The following is an 18,760-nucleotide window of genomic DNA, read 5'->3' on the forward strand; positions in this document are numbered from 1 at the left end:
GTTGGCCCTCCCTTGGGCACCTAGTCCTCTTCAGGTGTTGGGCTGAGAGGGGGTAAGGAGCAAGGCTTGGGGCGAGGCTAGGAAACCTCAAACCCGGTTTTCTAGTTTAAGGAGGAGCTCGTTCTTAAGAAGCTGAAAAGTCAGTGGGAGTTAACTTTGTGGCCTTCGGCATTTTTGAAAACATCTATCTACAAGGCGGGAACTACACAGAAAAACCGTTGTGTAGTTCTTAAAAAATTTTTTTGGGGGACCGTATCTGGAGAGCTTTCCCAGAGATTGTTTTATAATCTCGCAAATTAGAGAGTTGGTATGTATCTTGCCATCAGTACACTGAATAGTATGTTCCTTCAGACAGGGATTGAGAAACGGAAATACCACCACCCTCCAGCCAAACTTGTGAGGACTGATTGCAGGGGAACTGGTGCTCCAGATGTTGCACTAGAGGCGCTGCGAGTGTGAGCAGGTAATATGGAGAAGAGTGACATTGTTAACAGAAAGTATCTAATTAACAGTGACTTCATTTGATTGGAAGGATGAAAAAGCCTTTTTAAATCAATCCAGATTCACTGGCCTAAGCTCAGCCAATTTATGAATATGGAGCCTGACTGGGCTCTGCTTTCTTTCAAAGATGTCATCTTAGGGGTAATAGCATAGGTGAAGTCATTTGGTTACACTGTGGAAACTTTTATAGTGCCTTCCTTGGGAATTTAATTCAGTGCTTCTTCATTTTATTAGGAACAGACTGACTCCATCAACTCTGCTCTCCCTGTTTAGAGGCAGGACTGCTTGAAGCAATTAGGTTCACCAATTAGCATACTTTTACTGACCCCAGCAGCAGCACCACTCCTTAGATTATCCATTTCTTCAAAGTCAGGGAAAAGCTGGAGGACAACATGCTTCCCAGGTGTCTACCGGGGGAAAATAAGCCCACAAACAGGGTAGCACAGCTGTGCAAAAAGCTTTCTAATAGTCCCCAAGTGTTTCAGCAACTTTGGTGGGATTTTTCTCCCCTTTTCTGATTCTGGATCCTATAATACCTCCTTACTTTCACATAGCCTTTAAAGCCTGTCTCCTTTGGTTGTATTTTGGCAGAGTTGCTTTTGAGTTCTCTCCCTTCTTTTATGTACACCTGCATGCTAATGAAGCTGTGGACAGTGTTAGGGTCCAGAGAGGGAAATCACTGAAGGCTCTTTTAAAGTCTGTTAGGTGACAAGGTCAGGGCTCAGGTCTTTGGGGCTGTGTGTGTGTGTGCATGTGTATGTTTTTGCATGGGTACATGCCTCAGAACCTTTGAGGAGAGGCCACTGGTTGGAAATTGGGAGATAAATCATTGCTTTCCTTAATTTTGAAGGTGTATCTGCAAGACTTTGCTGCAGTCTCTTCACTGTAACCTCAATCAGTTGGTGGCCAACATCTTTAGTAAAAGCAAATGTCTGGAGCTCAAAGCAGTCTGGGAAAGAAGGGGCTTTGCTCTTTGCACTATCATATGTAGTGAAGGGATTACATTTACATAGCCATTGTCTCTCTCTCCCCTAAAATATATATTCCTCTGTAAGATTTTACTAGATTGAATTGCTGACAGTTCATCAGTAGCAGCAACAATGTAATATCCTAACCTTATTAAATCAATAAATACTAGATCCATGTATTGAATTAAAAATGTATCAGCATGGCCAGGAATTGCAATTATATGGCTGTGGACTGCAGAATCAAAGATGCCACTCAAAAATTGACAAGGTAGCATTTATTTAACCTTTTTCTATTTTGCATCTGTGATTAGATATTCTGGGTTTTAACATTTCAGGGACCATTGTGACAGGTTTTTTGTTTTGTTTTGTTTATTTCTTGGAAATTCTTTTCTTTCACCTCTCACATTTTTTTTATTATGTTATGTTAATCACCATACATTACATCATTAGTTTTTGATGTAGTGTTCCATGATTCATTGTTTGGGTATAACACCCAGTGCTCCATTCAATACGTGCCCTCTTTAATACCCATCACCAGGCTAACCCCTCCCCCTACCCCCCTCCCCTCTAGAACCCTCAGTTTGTTTCTCAGAGTCCATAGTCTCTCATGGTTCGTCTCCCCCTCTGATCCCCCCCTTCATTTTTCCCTTCCTACTATCTTCTTTTTTTTAACATATAATGAATTATTTGTTTCAGAGGTACAGGTCTGTGATTCAACAGTCTTACACAATTCACAGCGCTCACCATAGCACATACCCTCCCCAATGTCTATCACCCCGCCACCCCATCCCTCCCACCTCCCACCACTCCAGCAACCCTCAGTTTGTTTCCTGAGATTAAGAATTCCTCATATCAGTTTCACATCTCACGTTTAACCACAAAAATGATACATGTTTAACAATAGTAATATACTGTGGCTTTATTTTTCTTGTCCTTAGTTTTCATCTAGGAAGTATAATTCCACTCAGAATACATTACTCTAGTAAGACATACTCAGGTGCATAAGTTTCTCCTTGGCATGAATAAATTTAGATGTTCTTTTGTATGTGTAAAAAAATATACTCAGTGTGACTGTATTGCTGTACATTGATATACATTTATTTTTTAAAAAGAAACCACTTTTGATTTTATCTTTCAGCATTGTCGATGATAATTAAAAGCTAAAGAACTATTTATTATTTCAAAACAAGTTATTTATAATCTCATTTGCTGTTGAAACTTATGTGGCTAGAGATGAAATTAAAATTTTCAAGTCTTTAAACCTAACAGACTACTTAGAAAGTTACGCATATTGTGAATGGTTACATTTTATGTGTGAAAAAAATAGTTCATATGCAGTTTGCCAGGAATTGGTCAATTAAGTTGTAGATTAGTGGCTGAATTTTAAAGTTAGTCCCTACTGAAAACAAGGAATGTGTTTAAGAGCTGGAATTTCAATGGAAAAAGTAATATTACTCTAGCCAGGTATTTGTTTATACTGATTAATGATGCTAATTATTTAAAAACATTCATCCCCTTTTGATGTCAGCTAGCATATTTGTGGTACTGAATTCTGAATATAAAGTCATTGGGCCTTGGGTTCACTACACTGTGAAAGAAAAAATATTTATTTGATGAAATAGGCAATCAACTGAAATCTATCCTCTTTAAATAAACTGATTCCTCAGTATTTTCCCAGTGTTGGTGTAAGTTGTTGTCTGTGATGTCCCCCAGGGCTCTTTCCTCTGCTCTCTGATTTGGTATATAAAAGCAGCTCTGAATGATGGATTACTGTGTCATTGCAGCCTGCGAAGGATTAATTTGTTTCATTGATTTCTCTTTAGGCAGATTGCCAGAATTTGCTGCTTCCCACCTTTCCTCAAGTCTTCTAGAAGTAATAGACAGTAATAGCCTAAGACAAATCAGCTCCTTTTTGTAAAAATAGAATCATGAAGCCAGGAATCCTAATAAGAGCTTTGGCAAACTTTTTATTGGCATATTGGGAAGAGCAATTAATAGGCTACTTTATCTGGTTTAGAAGTAGTTTGAATTGAAAAATTTCTTTGGCTTGGTGACTTAAAACATATCATATTAATAGTTCCTAAGTAAGCATTTATAATATTTGTACCATAAACATTTTCTCAAATTTGTAAGTATCTTATTTAACTCAGGAAAAAATGTGTTGTTTATGTGATTGACAAACACTTCTTTATATGCCAGATTTTAGGATCAAATAATATGGCAACATAACTTTAAGTCAATTTACTTATAAATATTTATAGGATTATTTGATGCAAAGAATTTTTAGAAACTTTGGACAAGGACATAGAGTATTAGAGGATAGAAAGAGAATTGTTTAATTGTTTGAAGAAAATATAACTTTGTGACTAAAGGACTGGTATTTGCTCATAATAATTTCCAAAATTAAAAATGACATTTTGTACATTTTCTCTAAGCCTTTTTCCTCCAAGCATTTACATGTTTTATTTATACATATATAGATACCACTTTGTATCCTGCTTTTTCAGTTGGCATTATACAGTGAAAAATTTCCTGTATAATTGAAATTATTATTAAAGTCATTTATATTGACTGTTTAATGTTTTAACATGTATATTTTAATTAATCATTGTTCTATTGGAGAGTTAGATTTCTAACTTTCCATTATTGTAAATAAAGTTATGATGAATGACATTTTAAATAAATCTTACTCATCCCTGTGGTTATTTCCTTACAATACATTATTACAAAAGAATTTGCTTGGATGAGGGTATAGACTGTTTTTTTAAGGTTCTTGATATCGATTGCCAGATTGTTTTCCAGAAAGGTTTTTCCAGTTTATACTGGTACTGTTTAAAAAATGTCTCTGTAGAGGCAGCAGCATTCTCATTTATGTTACACAAGCAAAGAAAACAGAACAACACTCTTTCCTTGTCTTCTGAAAGTAGTGGCAGCATTTTGCATATACTTAGTCTCTCAGAAGTATTTTCTCAACTGCAGATGTGAAATAGGCTGGTTATACAAATCTATTTGTTTCCCTTCTGTAGTGCTGAAAATTATATTGATTTAATGATCTCAAGTTATACTTTTTATGCAATTAGTTGTGTAGTAAAAACTAATATTGTCATGTGTTAATGTCTTTTTTTCCTCTATTGTGCTATGATAGTAGTCCATGCAATATCAGCAAGTTTATGCTCTTCCTGTGCTTTGCTGAAAGGAAAAAGGAACATCTGTTTCCATTATACATCTGCATCATAATGATAACAATTAAATAGCTTTTATGGTAGTATACAGTAAATATATTTTGCTGAATGACCTATACTTTCTTGTTGGAAAATTTCAGAGATTTCAGAGGCACTTAGTTTTTACAGGTAGGTTCCATGTAGAGGTTTAGAAAGGCCTTTGGTTACTTTAGGTAAATCACTGTAGTTTCAGTATAAACAAACAAAGAACCCTGAAGATTAAACTCTAGGCTATGAGATGTGACTCTTGAAAGTATTTTTCTTAGGCAGATGTTTAGAGTACAAATTATTAGGTACCTCAATATTCTTAAGTGGCTTAATCATGCTACTAATAATAGAGTTCATTTTGTGTTTTGTGCTGTTTGTGTACTTTTAATATTTTACTAAGCCGGAAATTGGAAATAGTTTTATATGTGTGTATGTGTGTGTGTGTGTATACTCACGCATATATAAATATATTTACAGCCTAGTGCTCTTTTTTTGTGTGTGTATATTAGGGGAGCATAGTCATATTTACCTTTTAAGCTCAGCAGGAGAATGTTTGAAACCCATGCACTATTTCCATTGACCTTTAATATTCCAGAGAAATGTTTTCATTTATTTCATTCAGCTTTTGGTTAAAGATGTTTTAGTGGTTACTTAAAAAAATGATTAGAAAGTATTTCAGACAAAATGTGGTATATAAAGAAAAATAAACAGCCCTGTACTCCAGACTCAATTTGAGAAATAAAATGTTACCAGTGCAATTGAACCTCTTCCTGTGATCATATTCCCTTAAGACTTCTTTTTTTTTTTTTTAAAGATTTTATTTATTTATTTGACAGAGAGACAGAGCCACAGAGCACAAGTGGGGTGGGAGGCATGGCAGAGGAGAGGGAGAAGCAGGCTCCCCGCTGAGCAGGGAGCCCGACGTGGGGCTTGACATGGGGCTCGATCCCAGGCCCCCGGGATCATGACCTGAGCCGAAGGCAGACGCTTAACTGATTGAGCTGCCCAGGCACCCTCCCTTAAGGCTTCTTGAAGAGATGATCAGCATCCTAAATTTGATGATTATCTTTTTTGTGTATTTTTCTTTTACGTATTTTCTTTAACATGTCAAAAAACTTGATGTAGTGATTTGTCCTTTTAAATAAATTTAAAATGTTGGACCTATGAAGGCTGTTGGAACCTTTTTAGTCTAATCACCTGTGAATGGTCATGTTTCTCTGATTTACTGTCCTCATCTGTAAGTTGTGTATAGATCCACATGTTCTTTGATGTCCATCTAGCCATAATTAAAGTTTTTTGATTACCTCTTATTTTCCATATGAGATAAAATATAACAAAAGACAAAGGCTCAGAGAAGTTTAAGTAACTTACCCAAGACCATATAGTAAATCCAGAGCCAGGAATAAAGCTCAGTTCTGACTTCGATTCAAAGCACTCTTTTCTTCAGTACACATTGTCATCTTTGAGTACTGGCTGACTGACCACTTTGGTAGCCTGTGATTAAAGACCATTTACAGGCTTGTTTAACTTTGTGATTGTTGTGTGCAGGAGAGACTTTTAGAATTTTTTTTTTTTTTTTTTTTTTTCTGTAGGGAAAAACATTGAAGCCTTATCAGCCTGAAAGCTACTTATAGAATGAGGAGACTATGTGTCCTGCAGAGCCTGTAGTTTTCTTCTTTATTTTCTGGGCTTCCCTGGAAAAAATGATAGTTTGGGTACAATGAAGCTTTCTATAGGTTTCTTACCACGTAGTCAGTTTTCTGATCTCTAATGATAACTGGATCAGGACAATAGGGATGGGCATAAATTTAAGTGTCTCTTTACATGTACATGTATCTATTTTTCAATATATTTTGGCAGTCAAGATTTTGACAAATTGCTTTTTTTTTTTGTAGCTTATACCATGGTCAAATCACAAATAATTTTGTATTTGAAAATGAGTTTGTTTCTTGTTTCTATTTAGCAACCAACTTACCAGAACACTAAAGTGAGAATAGCACAAATAGAATAATGTGGAAACACGTTTTTAAAATCTCTTTGGAGAAAAACCCTATTCTAAAAATGGCAACCTAGAATTACATGCATGTACGTTCTCTTTCAGGTTTTTACTCTAACAAATTTAATTCATTCTTAGTTGAGATGAGTAAGCTTGAGTCATAATATTCACACAGTGCCATGCCTCTCCTATGAAAAAATACCAATATAACTAGAGATGGAGTTAATGTATCCTATTGTAAAACTGTCTTTTCCCAAATGTGTTGCCTCAAGACCAAAAACTTTGTTTAATAAATTATTTGCTTCCTTCTATAAATACATACTAAGAAACTTGTGATAGTAGTAATCATTTTTTTAAGGGAAGATGAAGCTGCTAATAGTAGCTTTGTCAGTGCTATAAATATTCTCAAGGTAGTTGTGTTTTAACAAGCAAACCAGGTAACACATTTTTCTCTATTTTAGGTCAATTATCTTATGTATTCAGCAGCTTCTAGTAGGAATTTTTCCCTAGCATATTAGTTTGGGGAGGAGAGACCCAGTGTGATCAGATATCAACATTCAGTACACCTTTTATTTAGCATTGCTTTATTTGCTCACACTCACTAAATATGATTTCTTTCATTTCTGTAGCATTTCTGTCTGGAGAGAAAGCTGTGTGTGTGTCTGTGTGTCTGTCTGCCTGCCTGCCTGCCTTTGTAAATATTTCAAAGGCATTTCTTGTCTAGTTGAAGGTTCTGGTGAACATCTGTAATGTGTAATATAAGGAATTTTCTACACTGGTTAAATTTCCCCTTGTTGCTCTAGCAGGTAGGTGGAACTCAACAGAAAAGGTGTGGGTAGGGGAAACTAGCCCCTGGCTAACTTATTTTCTCTCTGGCCATAATATGAATCTGGTCAGTAGTGGTGAGAATATGGAATCTTAACCACCAGACCAGCAATGCTAAAACCAGAGAGACCCCAGTGAGACACAACAATCTATAGCCCATGTATATTATTTTACTCTCTTAGTTATATAGCTCTTTTAAGAAAGGTGATGTGTTGTTTACAGAAATATCTGAATATGGTTAAAAAAAAAGGTGTGTGTGTGTATGTATATATGTATATAGTGTATTTTTGCCATATATTTTACCAGGATTATAGGTGCTTAAATATCTGCACTGTTTCTACTCAGTCCTTAATGACTTCACTTTAGACCATGTTGAGATTATTTCAAAACTAACGTTGGCTATGTATTTTCTATTGACAGAGCCGATACATAATTTCCTGATGTGATCTCGGAATTTTTCTGTGTGTAAAAGGGTAGAATTTTCTTCTACTAATGTTAGATTTGCATGTTGTAAAATTTTGTTCATGGCCTGTTTTGAAATCCCAGCTGTTTACGATTTTCTCATTATTTGATTCTTATGTGAATTTTGTTACTGTTGTGCATATTGTTCTTGAGGTATAGTTAACACTTACTGAGTTCTTGTCATGCTTACTGAATATGAGATAGATAAAAGCATAGTCATTGCTATGGGATAATTACTGATATGGTCTTTTGCCAATAATTTAACAGATTGTATTTTCCTAATATATTTATGATTTTTAAAATATTCCTACATGAAGACTTCAAGAGAAAAATAAAATATATTTAGTTTTCCATTGCAGTTATTTACCTTTTGAAAAACTTCTTAGAATTATAACTTGGGATTGGGGTGCCTGGGTGGCTCAGTCAGTTAAGTGTCTGCCTTTGGCTTAGGTCATGATCCCAGGGTCCTGGCATAGAGCCCCGTGTCAGGCTCCCTGCTCCCTCTCCCACTCCCTCTGCCACTCCATCTGCTGCTCCCCTTGCTTGTGCTCTTTCATTCTCACACTCTCTCAAACAAATAAATAAAATCTTTAAAAAATTATAATTTAGGATCAGCCAAAATGATATTAATGTAGCATCTTGAATAAATAGGATGTGGCATTTACTAACTTTAAATCAGTTTTTTTTTTAAAGATTTATTTATTTGAGAGAGAGGGAGTAAGAGAGAGAGAGAGAGAGAGCACGAGGTGTGTGGGGGAGGGGCAGTAGGAGAGGGTGAAGCAGACTCTCCACTGAGCAAGGAGCCCAATGCTGGGCTCGATCCCAGGACCCTGGGATCGTGACCTGAGCCGAAGGCAGACGCTTAATGGATTGAGCCACCCACATGCCCCTTAATCAGTTTTTTAAAAAAAGAATATAAGATGTAAGAATTTTTCCTAGTACTCTATCTTGTTTAAGTATGCCAATCTAATTACCTCTCTGTAAATAAAAAATAATTGTGTAACAGTGTTTCTGAAAAGCAGCCTTAGTGCTTTAAAAACTGAACTAACAAAGTACATTTAAGTTAAAATTAGGAACTACACTAAGTATGAAGGCAAAACATGTTTTCATAAATATTTAGAAAAATACCTGTGTTTGGTCTTGACTCCCCATTAGCTTTGATGGTAATTATCATTGAATTTTAGCATTGAACCTGTTTTTATAGCATTACACATGAACATGTTTTTATAGCTCACCAAAGTTTATTAAAAGATGCTGAAAATAATTACCATTTGCCTGTCACACAAGGAGAAGTGGGTTGTTGATATATTTGCTAACAAATTTGACCAATGTAGATAGCGGTTTTTGATAAAAAGGTTAACAAAAATACTCCTATTCTCTGTATAATAGTTACAGTCTTTTTGGACTTAATTATGTAGTTTCTTCTATCTCTTTATATAGGTATAAGTTTCAGTTTATAAGTATTGCAATAAACAAAGTATAATTTGTATTTTGTGTAGAGTGTTCTCATGAGGTAACAAGGTCCTTTTGAATTTGGAGGATTGATTGGGTTTTGCATTATTTATACATTTCTCAAAACAAATTACAAATTCCAAAATAAGTCCCTTTTTATTTAGTTACATTTTTGAGATGTGTATTTTATAAGATTTATATTTAAAAAAAGACAAAAACATATCAGTAATATCTGGTAGAGGATTACATTGTATTATGCTATACTATTAGACTCAGTCTCATGTCAGTCTAAGTTGTAAAGGTAGTTGTTTTGGACTGGCTAGAACTAGAATAAGGGAGTGGTATTATAGAGCTTTGAAAGCAACATACTGACCGATGTCTGTGACAGAGCCAAAAGTCACCAAGATCCTATTTATATTTTAGTTCCAATATTAATAAATTTAGATGTGTTTTGAATTTTTTATTTTTTTAAAGATTTTATTTATTTATTTGTCAGAGAGAGAGAGAGAGTGTGCAAGCACAAGCAGGGGGAATGGGAGAGAGAGAAGCAGGCTCCCTGCTGAGCAAGGAGCCTGATGTGGGACTCAATCCCAAGACCTTGGGATCATGACCTGAGCTGGTGAGATGCTTAACCGACTGAGCCACCCAGGCGTCCCTGTGTTTTGAATTTTGACAAATAGTTTTAAAATTCCAAAAGGTCCTGCATTTTATAGTAAGGAACTAGCCAAAGGCTATATTTTTATATATAGTGTGTATGATGGAGAGTTTTGTTCTTATATAAACTTGCCTAATAGTTATCCTACCCAAGAGAAGTGTAAAAAATCCTTAATTTATGAATTTTACTTTTTATATAAATAGTAAAACCTTCTTATTATATGCTAAGCATATTTCATATATTATTTAATCAGTTTATATAGGATATAAAATTCTCATTTTACTGGTGAAGAATTTGAGGCTCAAATGTGGTTAAGTAACTTGCTCAGTCAAGTCACATAGAAGGTGAGTAACACAGCAAGGATTTGACATAAAGTATGTGTCACTCCAGAGCCCACTCCTGATCTATGCTGATTTCACTGCTTCTTACCAAGTAACTGATTATATTACCTTTTGGTTATAGGGTCAAATTGTATTCTCACAGGCACGTAAAAAAGCATAGAGCAACTCTTATACAAAACAAAAGAAATCTATATAATTTCATGTTATTTTCATGTCCCAGTAGCTATAGGATAATATTCTCTCTGTTTGATTATGTGCTGTTGTATGTGTAAATGGTACTATCTAGATGAAACTCTATCCTTAGAATTTTTTGGCACTAGGTTGGCTTAGCTATTAAATACCACCTTTGCTAGCAGATTGAAAAGTGAATAGCAAGAAAGTTTATTATTTCTGATTTGCAGTCTTTTTTCAGAATGTTTTTGTCTTTAGTGACTTCCAGGGGGAAAAAAAATCATGGTTTCCCTTAGTAGGTATATTATTTTGCTAGGGCTGCTGTACCAAAGTACTACAAAAGGGGTAGCTTAAGCAACAGACATTTATTGTTGCCTAGTTCTGAGGCTGGAAGTCCAAGATCACGGTGTCATCATGGTTGGTTCCTTCCAGTGGCTGTGAGGAATATAATCTATTACATGCCTCTCTCTTAGCTTATGGTGGTTTATTGGAATCTTTGGTGTACCTTGGCTTATAGATGCATCATTCTGATCCCTGCCTTCATCTTCATGTGGTGACCTCCCTCTGTGTGTGCTGACCTCTCTATGTCCAAATTTTCCTTTATAAACACACCAGTCATATTGGATTAGAGCCTACCCTAATGACCTCATCTTAACTTGAACATCTGCAATGACCCTCTTTCCAAGTAAGGTCACATTTGCAGGTACTGAAAGTTAGGACTTTGGTATATTTTTGAGGGGACACAATTCAACTCATTAACAGTAGGCAGTTTTTTTCTGAGATGATAGATTTGAAAACTCTGGTAGTGGTTATATACATAAATTTGCAGTTGATCAATTCATTGGTGTAATTACATGCACGGATACCCATAAATGAGTAATGTCTGAATATTTGTTTTGGAATAGGACTCATTTTGCTCTAGTACTCTTGTAAAAAAACTGTTGGAAGAACAGACTGGAGAACTATTTAGAAAGGCTTTCAATAAATGATATGATCGAGTGTCACAATGTATGGGGCAGATAATGAGCTTTTGATAATATACAAAATCAGTATATCTTGTGGTATGAAGTTGGGATTTAGATAGACGTTCAGAACAAGAGGATGCTACAGAAACAGAGGACATAGGTTTAGGTTCTGATGTAGGAATGAGTATTTTATGTATAGTGGGCCATGGTGGTGAAGGGAGGCTTTGGGTCAGTTATGTTGTGAAGGAATCTCTGGCCCTGTAGGGTTAATGCCAGTTTTAACTTTTAAGTTTCAAGCAATTGCTGTAGGATTTATTTTTAATTTTACCCTGTACAAAATTTGAAATATGTAATTAACAAGAAGAAAAATATGACCTATATCCCCACTACCCAGAGCTACTTGTTATTAATATTTTGACATCTTGATATAATTCTTACGAAATTCCTGCCATGATTTTTGATTGAGATTATACCACATAAACAGTTTTCTAAAATAAATCAGCACCTGGAGTCTCTAAATATCTATCTGAATTTGAGACCCATGGAGTAATAGACCTAATGATCATTGATGATGAATTGGGTCACCATAATTCCATAAACCATTAGGTCAAGACAGTTTTGTTTCATGCGATTTAGGTCCTTTGCCTTAGTCTTGTCCTTCCGTCTTTCACACTACTGCCAGGATCTTTTTAATGATTACATCACTCTCCTGGCTTACCTCCTTCAGTCAGACAGAGGTCCAGCTTTTTAGCATAATAGGCATCTTTGTGAACTTTCTCATGCCTCTTTCTTCTCATTTGCTACTCTCCAAAAAGCTTCCTGAAGTTCTCAGAATATTGTGTACCCTTTTGAACCTCTATAATTTTTACCTCTCCCCTCCTTTAAGAATGCCTTTTTTTCTTTTTGTCTGTCTGTCCAGCAGCTGCTAATTTATTTCACATGACATTTCCTCTCTAAAGCCTTTATTATTCTAAGCCAGTTTTCCCTTTCTTTTACTACCTGTAGCACTTTCTGGAAAACTTGCTATAAATTGATTACAGGGTATCCTAGTGACTAATTTCCATCTTTATCTTTCTTGTTTTTTTTTTAAAGTTTTTATTTAAATTTTAGTTGTTAACATAGAGTGTAATATTAGTTTCAGGAGTAGAATTTAGTGATTCATCACTTACCTATAACACCGAGCACTTATCACAACAAGTACCCTCCTTAATACCCATCACCCATTTAACTCATCCCCTACCCACCTTCTCTCCAGCAACTCTGTTTATTCTTTATGGTTAAGAGTCTGTTTTATGGTTTGCCTCTCTTTTTCCCTCCTTATCTTCATCTGTTTCGTTTCTTAAATTCCACATGAGTAAAATCATATTGTATTTGTCTTTCTCTGACTTATTTTACTTAGCATAATACATTCTAGTTCCATCCACATTGTTGCAAATGGTAAGATTTCATTCTTTTTGATGGCTGAGTAATACTCCATTGTATACATATGCCACAACTTTTTTATCCATTTATCAGTCAGTGGACAGTTGGGTTCTTTCCATAATCTGGCTGTTGTTGATAATACTGCTGTAAACATTGGGGTAGATTTGTTTCTTCAAATCAGTATTTTTATATCCTTTGGGTAAATACCTAGTAATGCAATTGTTGGGTTGTAGGATAGTTCTATTTTTAACTTTTTGAGGAACCTCCATACTGTTTTCCAGAGTGGCTGCACCAGTTTGTATTCCCACCAACAGTGTAAGACAGTTCCCCTTTCTGCATCTCGCCAGTGTCTGTTGTTTCCTATGTTGTTCATTTTAGCCATTCTGACAGGTGTGAGGTGGTATCTCTTTGTAGTTTTGATTTGTATTTCCCTGATGATGAGTGATGTTGAGCATCCTTTCATGTGTCTGTTAGCCATCTGTATGTCTTCTTTGGAGAAATGTCTGTTCATGTCTTCTACCCATTTCTTAACTGGATTATTTGTTCTTTGGGTATTGAATTTGGTAAGCTCTTTTTTTTTTTCTTTGAAGATTTTATTTATTTATTTGACAGAGAGAGAGCACACAAGCAGGGGCTGTGGCAGGCGGAGGGAGAAGCAGACTCCCCGCTCCGAGCAGGGAGCCCGAAGCGGGGCTTGATCCCAAGATCCTGAGATCATGACGTGAGCCGAAGGCAGATGCTTAACCAACTGAGCCACCCAGGCGCCCCGAGTTTGATAAGTTCTTTATAGATTTTGTTTACTAACCCTTTATTAGATATGTCATTTGCAAATATCTTCTCCCATTCCAAAGGTTGCCTTTTAGTTCTGTTGGTTGTTTTCTTCACTGTGCAAAAGTTTTTTTTATCTTAATGAAGTCCCAATAGTTCACTTTTGCTTTTGTTTCCCTTGCCTCAGAAGATGTATCTAGTAAGAAGTTGCTACAGCCAATGTCAAAGAGGTTGCTGCCTGTGTTCTATAGGATTTTGATGGTTTCCTGTCTCACATTTAGGTCTTTAATCCATTTTGAATTTATTTTTGTGTATGGTGTATGAAAGTGGTCCAGTTTCATTCTTCTGCATGTTGCTGTCCAACCATTTGTTGAAGAGACTGTCTTTTTCCCATTGGATATTCTTTTCTGCTTTGTTGAAGATTAGTTGACCATAGAGTTGAGGGTCCATTTCTGGGTTCTCTATTCTGATCCATTGATCAATGTGTCTGTTTTTGTGCCAGTACCAAAGTGTCTTGATCACTACAGCTTTGTAATATAACTTGAATTGTGATGCCTCCAACTTTGCTTTTCTTTTTCAAGATTCCTTTGGCTATCTGGGGTCTTTTGTGGTTCTGTACAAATTTTAGGAATGTTTGTTCGAGCTCGGTGAAAAATGCTGATGGTATTTTGATAGGGATTGCATTAAATGTGTAGATTCCTTTGAGTAATACAGACATTTATCAATATTTGTTCTTCCAATCCATGAGCATAGAATGTCTTTCCATTTCTTTGTGTCATCTTCAATTACTTTCATCAGTGTTTTAGTTTTCAGAGTTCACCGTCTTTATCTTTCTTTTTTTTTCATTTGTCTACACTTTTATTGTGAAAAATTTTAAATACCAGAAAAAGTAACATGAACACCCATATTTCCACCATTTAGAGTCAACAGTTATAAATATATATGTATATGTATATTTACGTATATATACACACACACAGATTTAGTTTGATCCACTTGAAAGTAAGGTACAGATCTTGTGCTACTTCATCCATAAATATTATAACACACATCTCCCAATAAGAACATAATCTTATGTTCTCTTACATAATCACAATACCATGAGCACACTTAAAAAATTAATAATTCCTAATTTTTTCTAATGTATAGTCATATTCCAGCATCTTTATCTTTCTTAATAGACTGAGTTATGAATGGGCAAGGATCATGTGTTATTTATACTAGTATCTGTAGCACTTAGCATGGTACCTAGTCGATGTTTGAGGAAAATGTTTGCTGAATAAATAATCTTGTCTTTTCATCTAATACTATTCTGCCAGTAATAGTGAATATAGCTAGAATAAGTGATAATTTTTGGAGTGACAGGTAAGGGAGTAAGTTGACTAGTTCATTTCAACTTATCAAACAGTTACTAAGCATTTACAATTTGTAAGTTATTCTGCTGGGCATTGTGGAATTGGGAAACTAAAATGAAGAGGACCTTTAAGAGTTTGCAGCCTAATGGAGGACTTCCAATTTTGGTGAGTTGTTAGGGAATTATGGTAAGAAATATAGTGAAGAGTTGTTAAGAAGAATAACCCATTAAAACAGAATTGTGACTGGAAACATTTGTATAGTGCCTTTAAATTAACAAAGTTTATTTGTTTACAGGTGGCAGTGGGCCTACATCATGGGTTGTAGCAGATGTTCTCAACATTTCTCTTGGAACTTCTTTATATTCCCTTGAAAGAGGAGCCCCAGAGCCTCATCCCTGTGGTAGCTACCATGCTCTGGTATGATGCTATGCTTTTCTACTTCATCCTTCCTGTTCTAGCAGAGGTCTAGGTTAGAATTTAACTGTTTCTTAGAGTAAACAATTATGTAGAACTGGAAGTGGAATGTTTCAATTAAACTGATATTGTGATTTCTTTGAGATTGTTGATAATGCCTTGTTATTCTTATACCTGCTCACAGAACCCCTGAATAGTGAATGCCTTACTTATCATAGATACTTAGCATTGTGATTTTGTTTGAATTGTATCTAGTTGTGAATAGTTCCTTACTGATTTTTAATAGATATTAATCTAATTTTTATTTCCTTAAATGATAAAGAAGCACATAACATCAACTTTACTTCTACTTAAAAACTGTATCTTCAGGTAATGTTTAACCAGATTCAACTGGCAATCGATAAAATTCCATATCAGGAATATTTAATTACAAACCTCTGTCTGTATTAACATGAATAAACACTGTAGCTAGTAACGAAAGTATTTTTTTCATAAAAAAATAGAAGTATTTTTCAGAATTCTGGGAAATGTCAAAGTAATTTTGGCTGTAGTCATGCTGCATTTAATGTTATTGAGAATGTTGCTAACATTAACAAAAATATTCCTTAATTTCCTCAGTTATTGCTACTGTTGATGAGGGATGTAAAGTTGGCATGCTTTCATGTTTTGAGCATTTTCATTATACACTTTTGATTTTATATGTCAGAAGCAATCTTTGTTTTAGGTAAGATAGCTGAGAACATTTTTACTTAGGGATAGAGGTCAGGCTCTATTTGTTTTTTTAGGTCAGTGATATATAGAATATAGTGATCTATCAGTAAATACACGTACAGTTTTGTATGTAAGTATTATAACATTTATGTATTTCTTTGACCTTATTTTTAGTTCATTAAAACAGTGATTTGGGACCAAGGCATAGGTTTCATTTGTATATTAATTATTTTATTTTTTATTTTCTGTGACCACTGGTAACACTCATCTTGCAGATGTAAGATGTTGTTCACCAGGGAGCTTTGGCAAGAGAGTTGGCCAGATGAACAAGTTCATCTCCATTGTGGAAAAACAACTTGAAGCTCATCTCTGTTGAAGGTGAGTTAGTGTCATCTTCACACAGGGAAGATCATGCTAGTGTTATTTGATGTTTTCAGGGTTATCAAACAACAGTTTGGTTTGAACTTTGTTTTATGGGATGTTGAGCTGTCATGCTTTATTATTTGAGTGTAAAGATCCACACAGAAATCAACCTGACAATGAAAAGAGATGGAAGTAATAAATTGGTGTTAATGAATATACCTAAAAGTAGTTTGGGTCTCTCCCTTCCTTTCTTTTAAATGTTTATTTATTTTTAAGTAATCACTACACCCAATGTGGGGCTCGAACTCATGACCCCGAGGTCAAGAGTCACATGCTCTCCCGAATGAGCCAGCCACACACCCCAATTTAGTTATTCTTTCTCACCTCTGTTATTATTTCCATATAATACATGCTAGCTAAGTTATAATTCATGACTTTTATTTGAGTATTGGCTAGATCAGAATCACATGTTACATATTTATTTTAAAATATATTACGAATTTCAGGAAATTTCATATAACTGCAGTGTCAATGTAAAGATATTCTTCTGTTTTCAAATACATTATTTGGTCTTTGAAATGGTAGCCAATGTTAATGCTTGCCACAGGCTTGCTGTCCCAGAGATATAGTGGATGACTATACATGTTTAATATTATTACAAGAAGTAGTAGGGTATCTAATAGCAATCCGTAGTTCAGTTCAATATCATTTAGTGCATATTTATTAATCATCACTTCATTTTACTTTACTCATTACATTTGTGACTTGACCCAGCCCTACCTAACCATGAAATATGTGTATATATATGTGTGTGTGTTTGTATAACATTACATATAAGTAACTTGATACAGTTGCTGATGTTGCTTTGGCCCTCTTTATTCAAGTTGTTTTCACTTGAATTATCTCCATTGTCAGGTTGTCAAAGTCCATTTTCTTTTACAGTCTTGCTTTACTAGTAACCCTCTTTTTTCAATGTTATCATTATCTTTTAATTTTTCTTCTTTTGAGGCATAAACAAATCCCAAGGTCAAAGACTGGTGGGGCTGATGCTCACTGACTTCAAAAGAAAGGTCTAACTGTAGGGAGAGGATCTTTACAGGTATGATGTTCCATTATAACCAGCCTTACCATCTATACTAAATGGCTTGTAAGAGGCCATGAAATAAAAAAAAGGAATAAGATGGCACTATATTCAATGAAAAAGTTTGATTGTACAATTTTTTTTTCCTCAAAAAGGCTCAAATATTTCTGTAGTAAGATTGGGCTTTCCCTTCCCATGCCTCATAAGTAATTATTAAGTATAACTCAGTGTGGGTTTTTTTTTTTTTTAAGGATTTTATTTATTTGAGAGAGAGAGAGTGAGAGAGCACAAGCAGGGGGAGGGACAGAGGGAGAAGCAGACTCCCCATTGAGCCCGGAGCCCAATGCGGGGCTTGATCCTGGGACTCTGGGATCATGACCTGAGCTGAAGGCAGACGCTTAACCAACTGATCCACCCAAGCACCCCATAACTCAGTGTGTTTTTAAAAATCTTATTTCTTGAAAACATTTTAAGATGATTTGTCTCAGTATTATTATTTTCACGTTAAGCCTACCTCAAACATTTTCAGTTGGATTAGACTTTGGAAATTTAACATTATAGTGCAAGTCAAAGTTATTTAGTGTCCAAACTTGAATTTGTCTTAACTAGAATAATTTATATTGTAGTTATAAATACTACTTGTTAAATATTTAATAATTATAATTATTATATATAATTGTTATTAATTAAATTAGTAAAATTAGTTAAAATTAATAATTTGCTCAGCTCTATTCTGAGTGCTTTTTATATCGTTATGTCTTTGTAACAGTTATGTGGGGTAGGAATGATTATCCCAGGTTTATAGACAAGGAAACTAAGACTCAGAGTTCAATAATTTGCACTGACCAGTGACTGACCCAGGATTTCAACTATGTGACCTCAGAGCTTCTGTTCAAAGCTCCTGTTTGTAAGTGTGGTGTTAAGCTGCATGAAAGGTTTACATGTGCAACTTGAGAATGGGCTGCTTCACTTTTGGGGCAGTCAGCCTAGTTCACAGTGATTTTGTACTACTGACTGAGGTACACCAAAATGTATCTGACTGAAACATTTGCTTTTGTGACTTTATGTGAACATAACATTTTAAAAAAAGATTTATTGATT

General features: G+C 35.1%; 1 long non-coding RNA gene across 1 annotated transcript; it reads left to right on the forward strand.

The window, feature by feature from the left end:
* The first annotated feature begins 351 nt into the window (after positions 1 to 351).
* LOC116632242 lies at positions 352 to 17,949 on the forward strand. Its single transcript, XR_004299371.1, has 4 exons — positions 352 to 463; positions 15,386 to 15,507; positions 16,491 to 16,593; positions 17,587 to 17,949. It is a non-coding gene; the product is annotated as an uncharacterized LOC116632242 (long non-coding RNA).
* The last annotated feature ends 811 nt before the right edge of the window (positions 17,950 to 18,760 follow it).

This window comes from Phoca vitulina, unplaced genomic scaffold (genome assembly GCF_004348235.1).
Source record: "Phoca vitulina isolate PV1807 unplaced genomic scaffold, GSC_HSeal_1.0 scaffold6, whole genome shotgun sequence".
Lineage (NCBI taxonomy): Eukaryota > Metazoa > Chordata > Mammalia > Carnivora > Phocidae > Phoca > Phoca vitulina.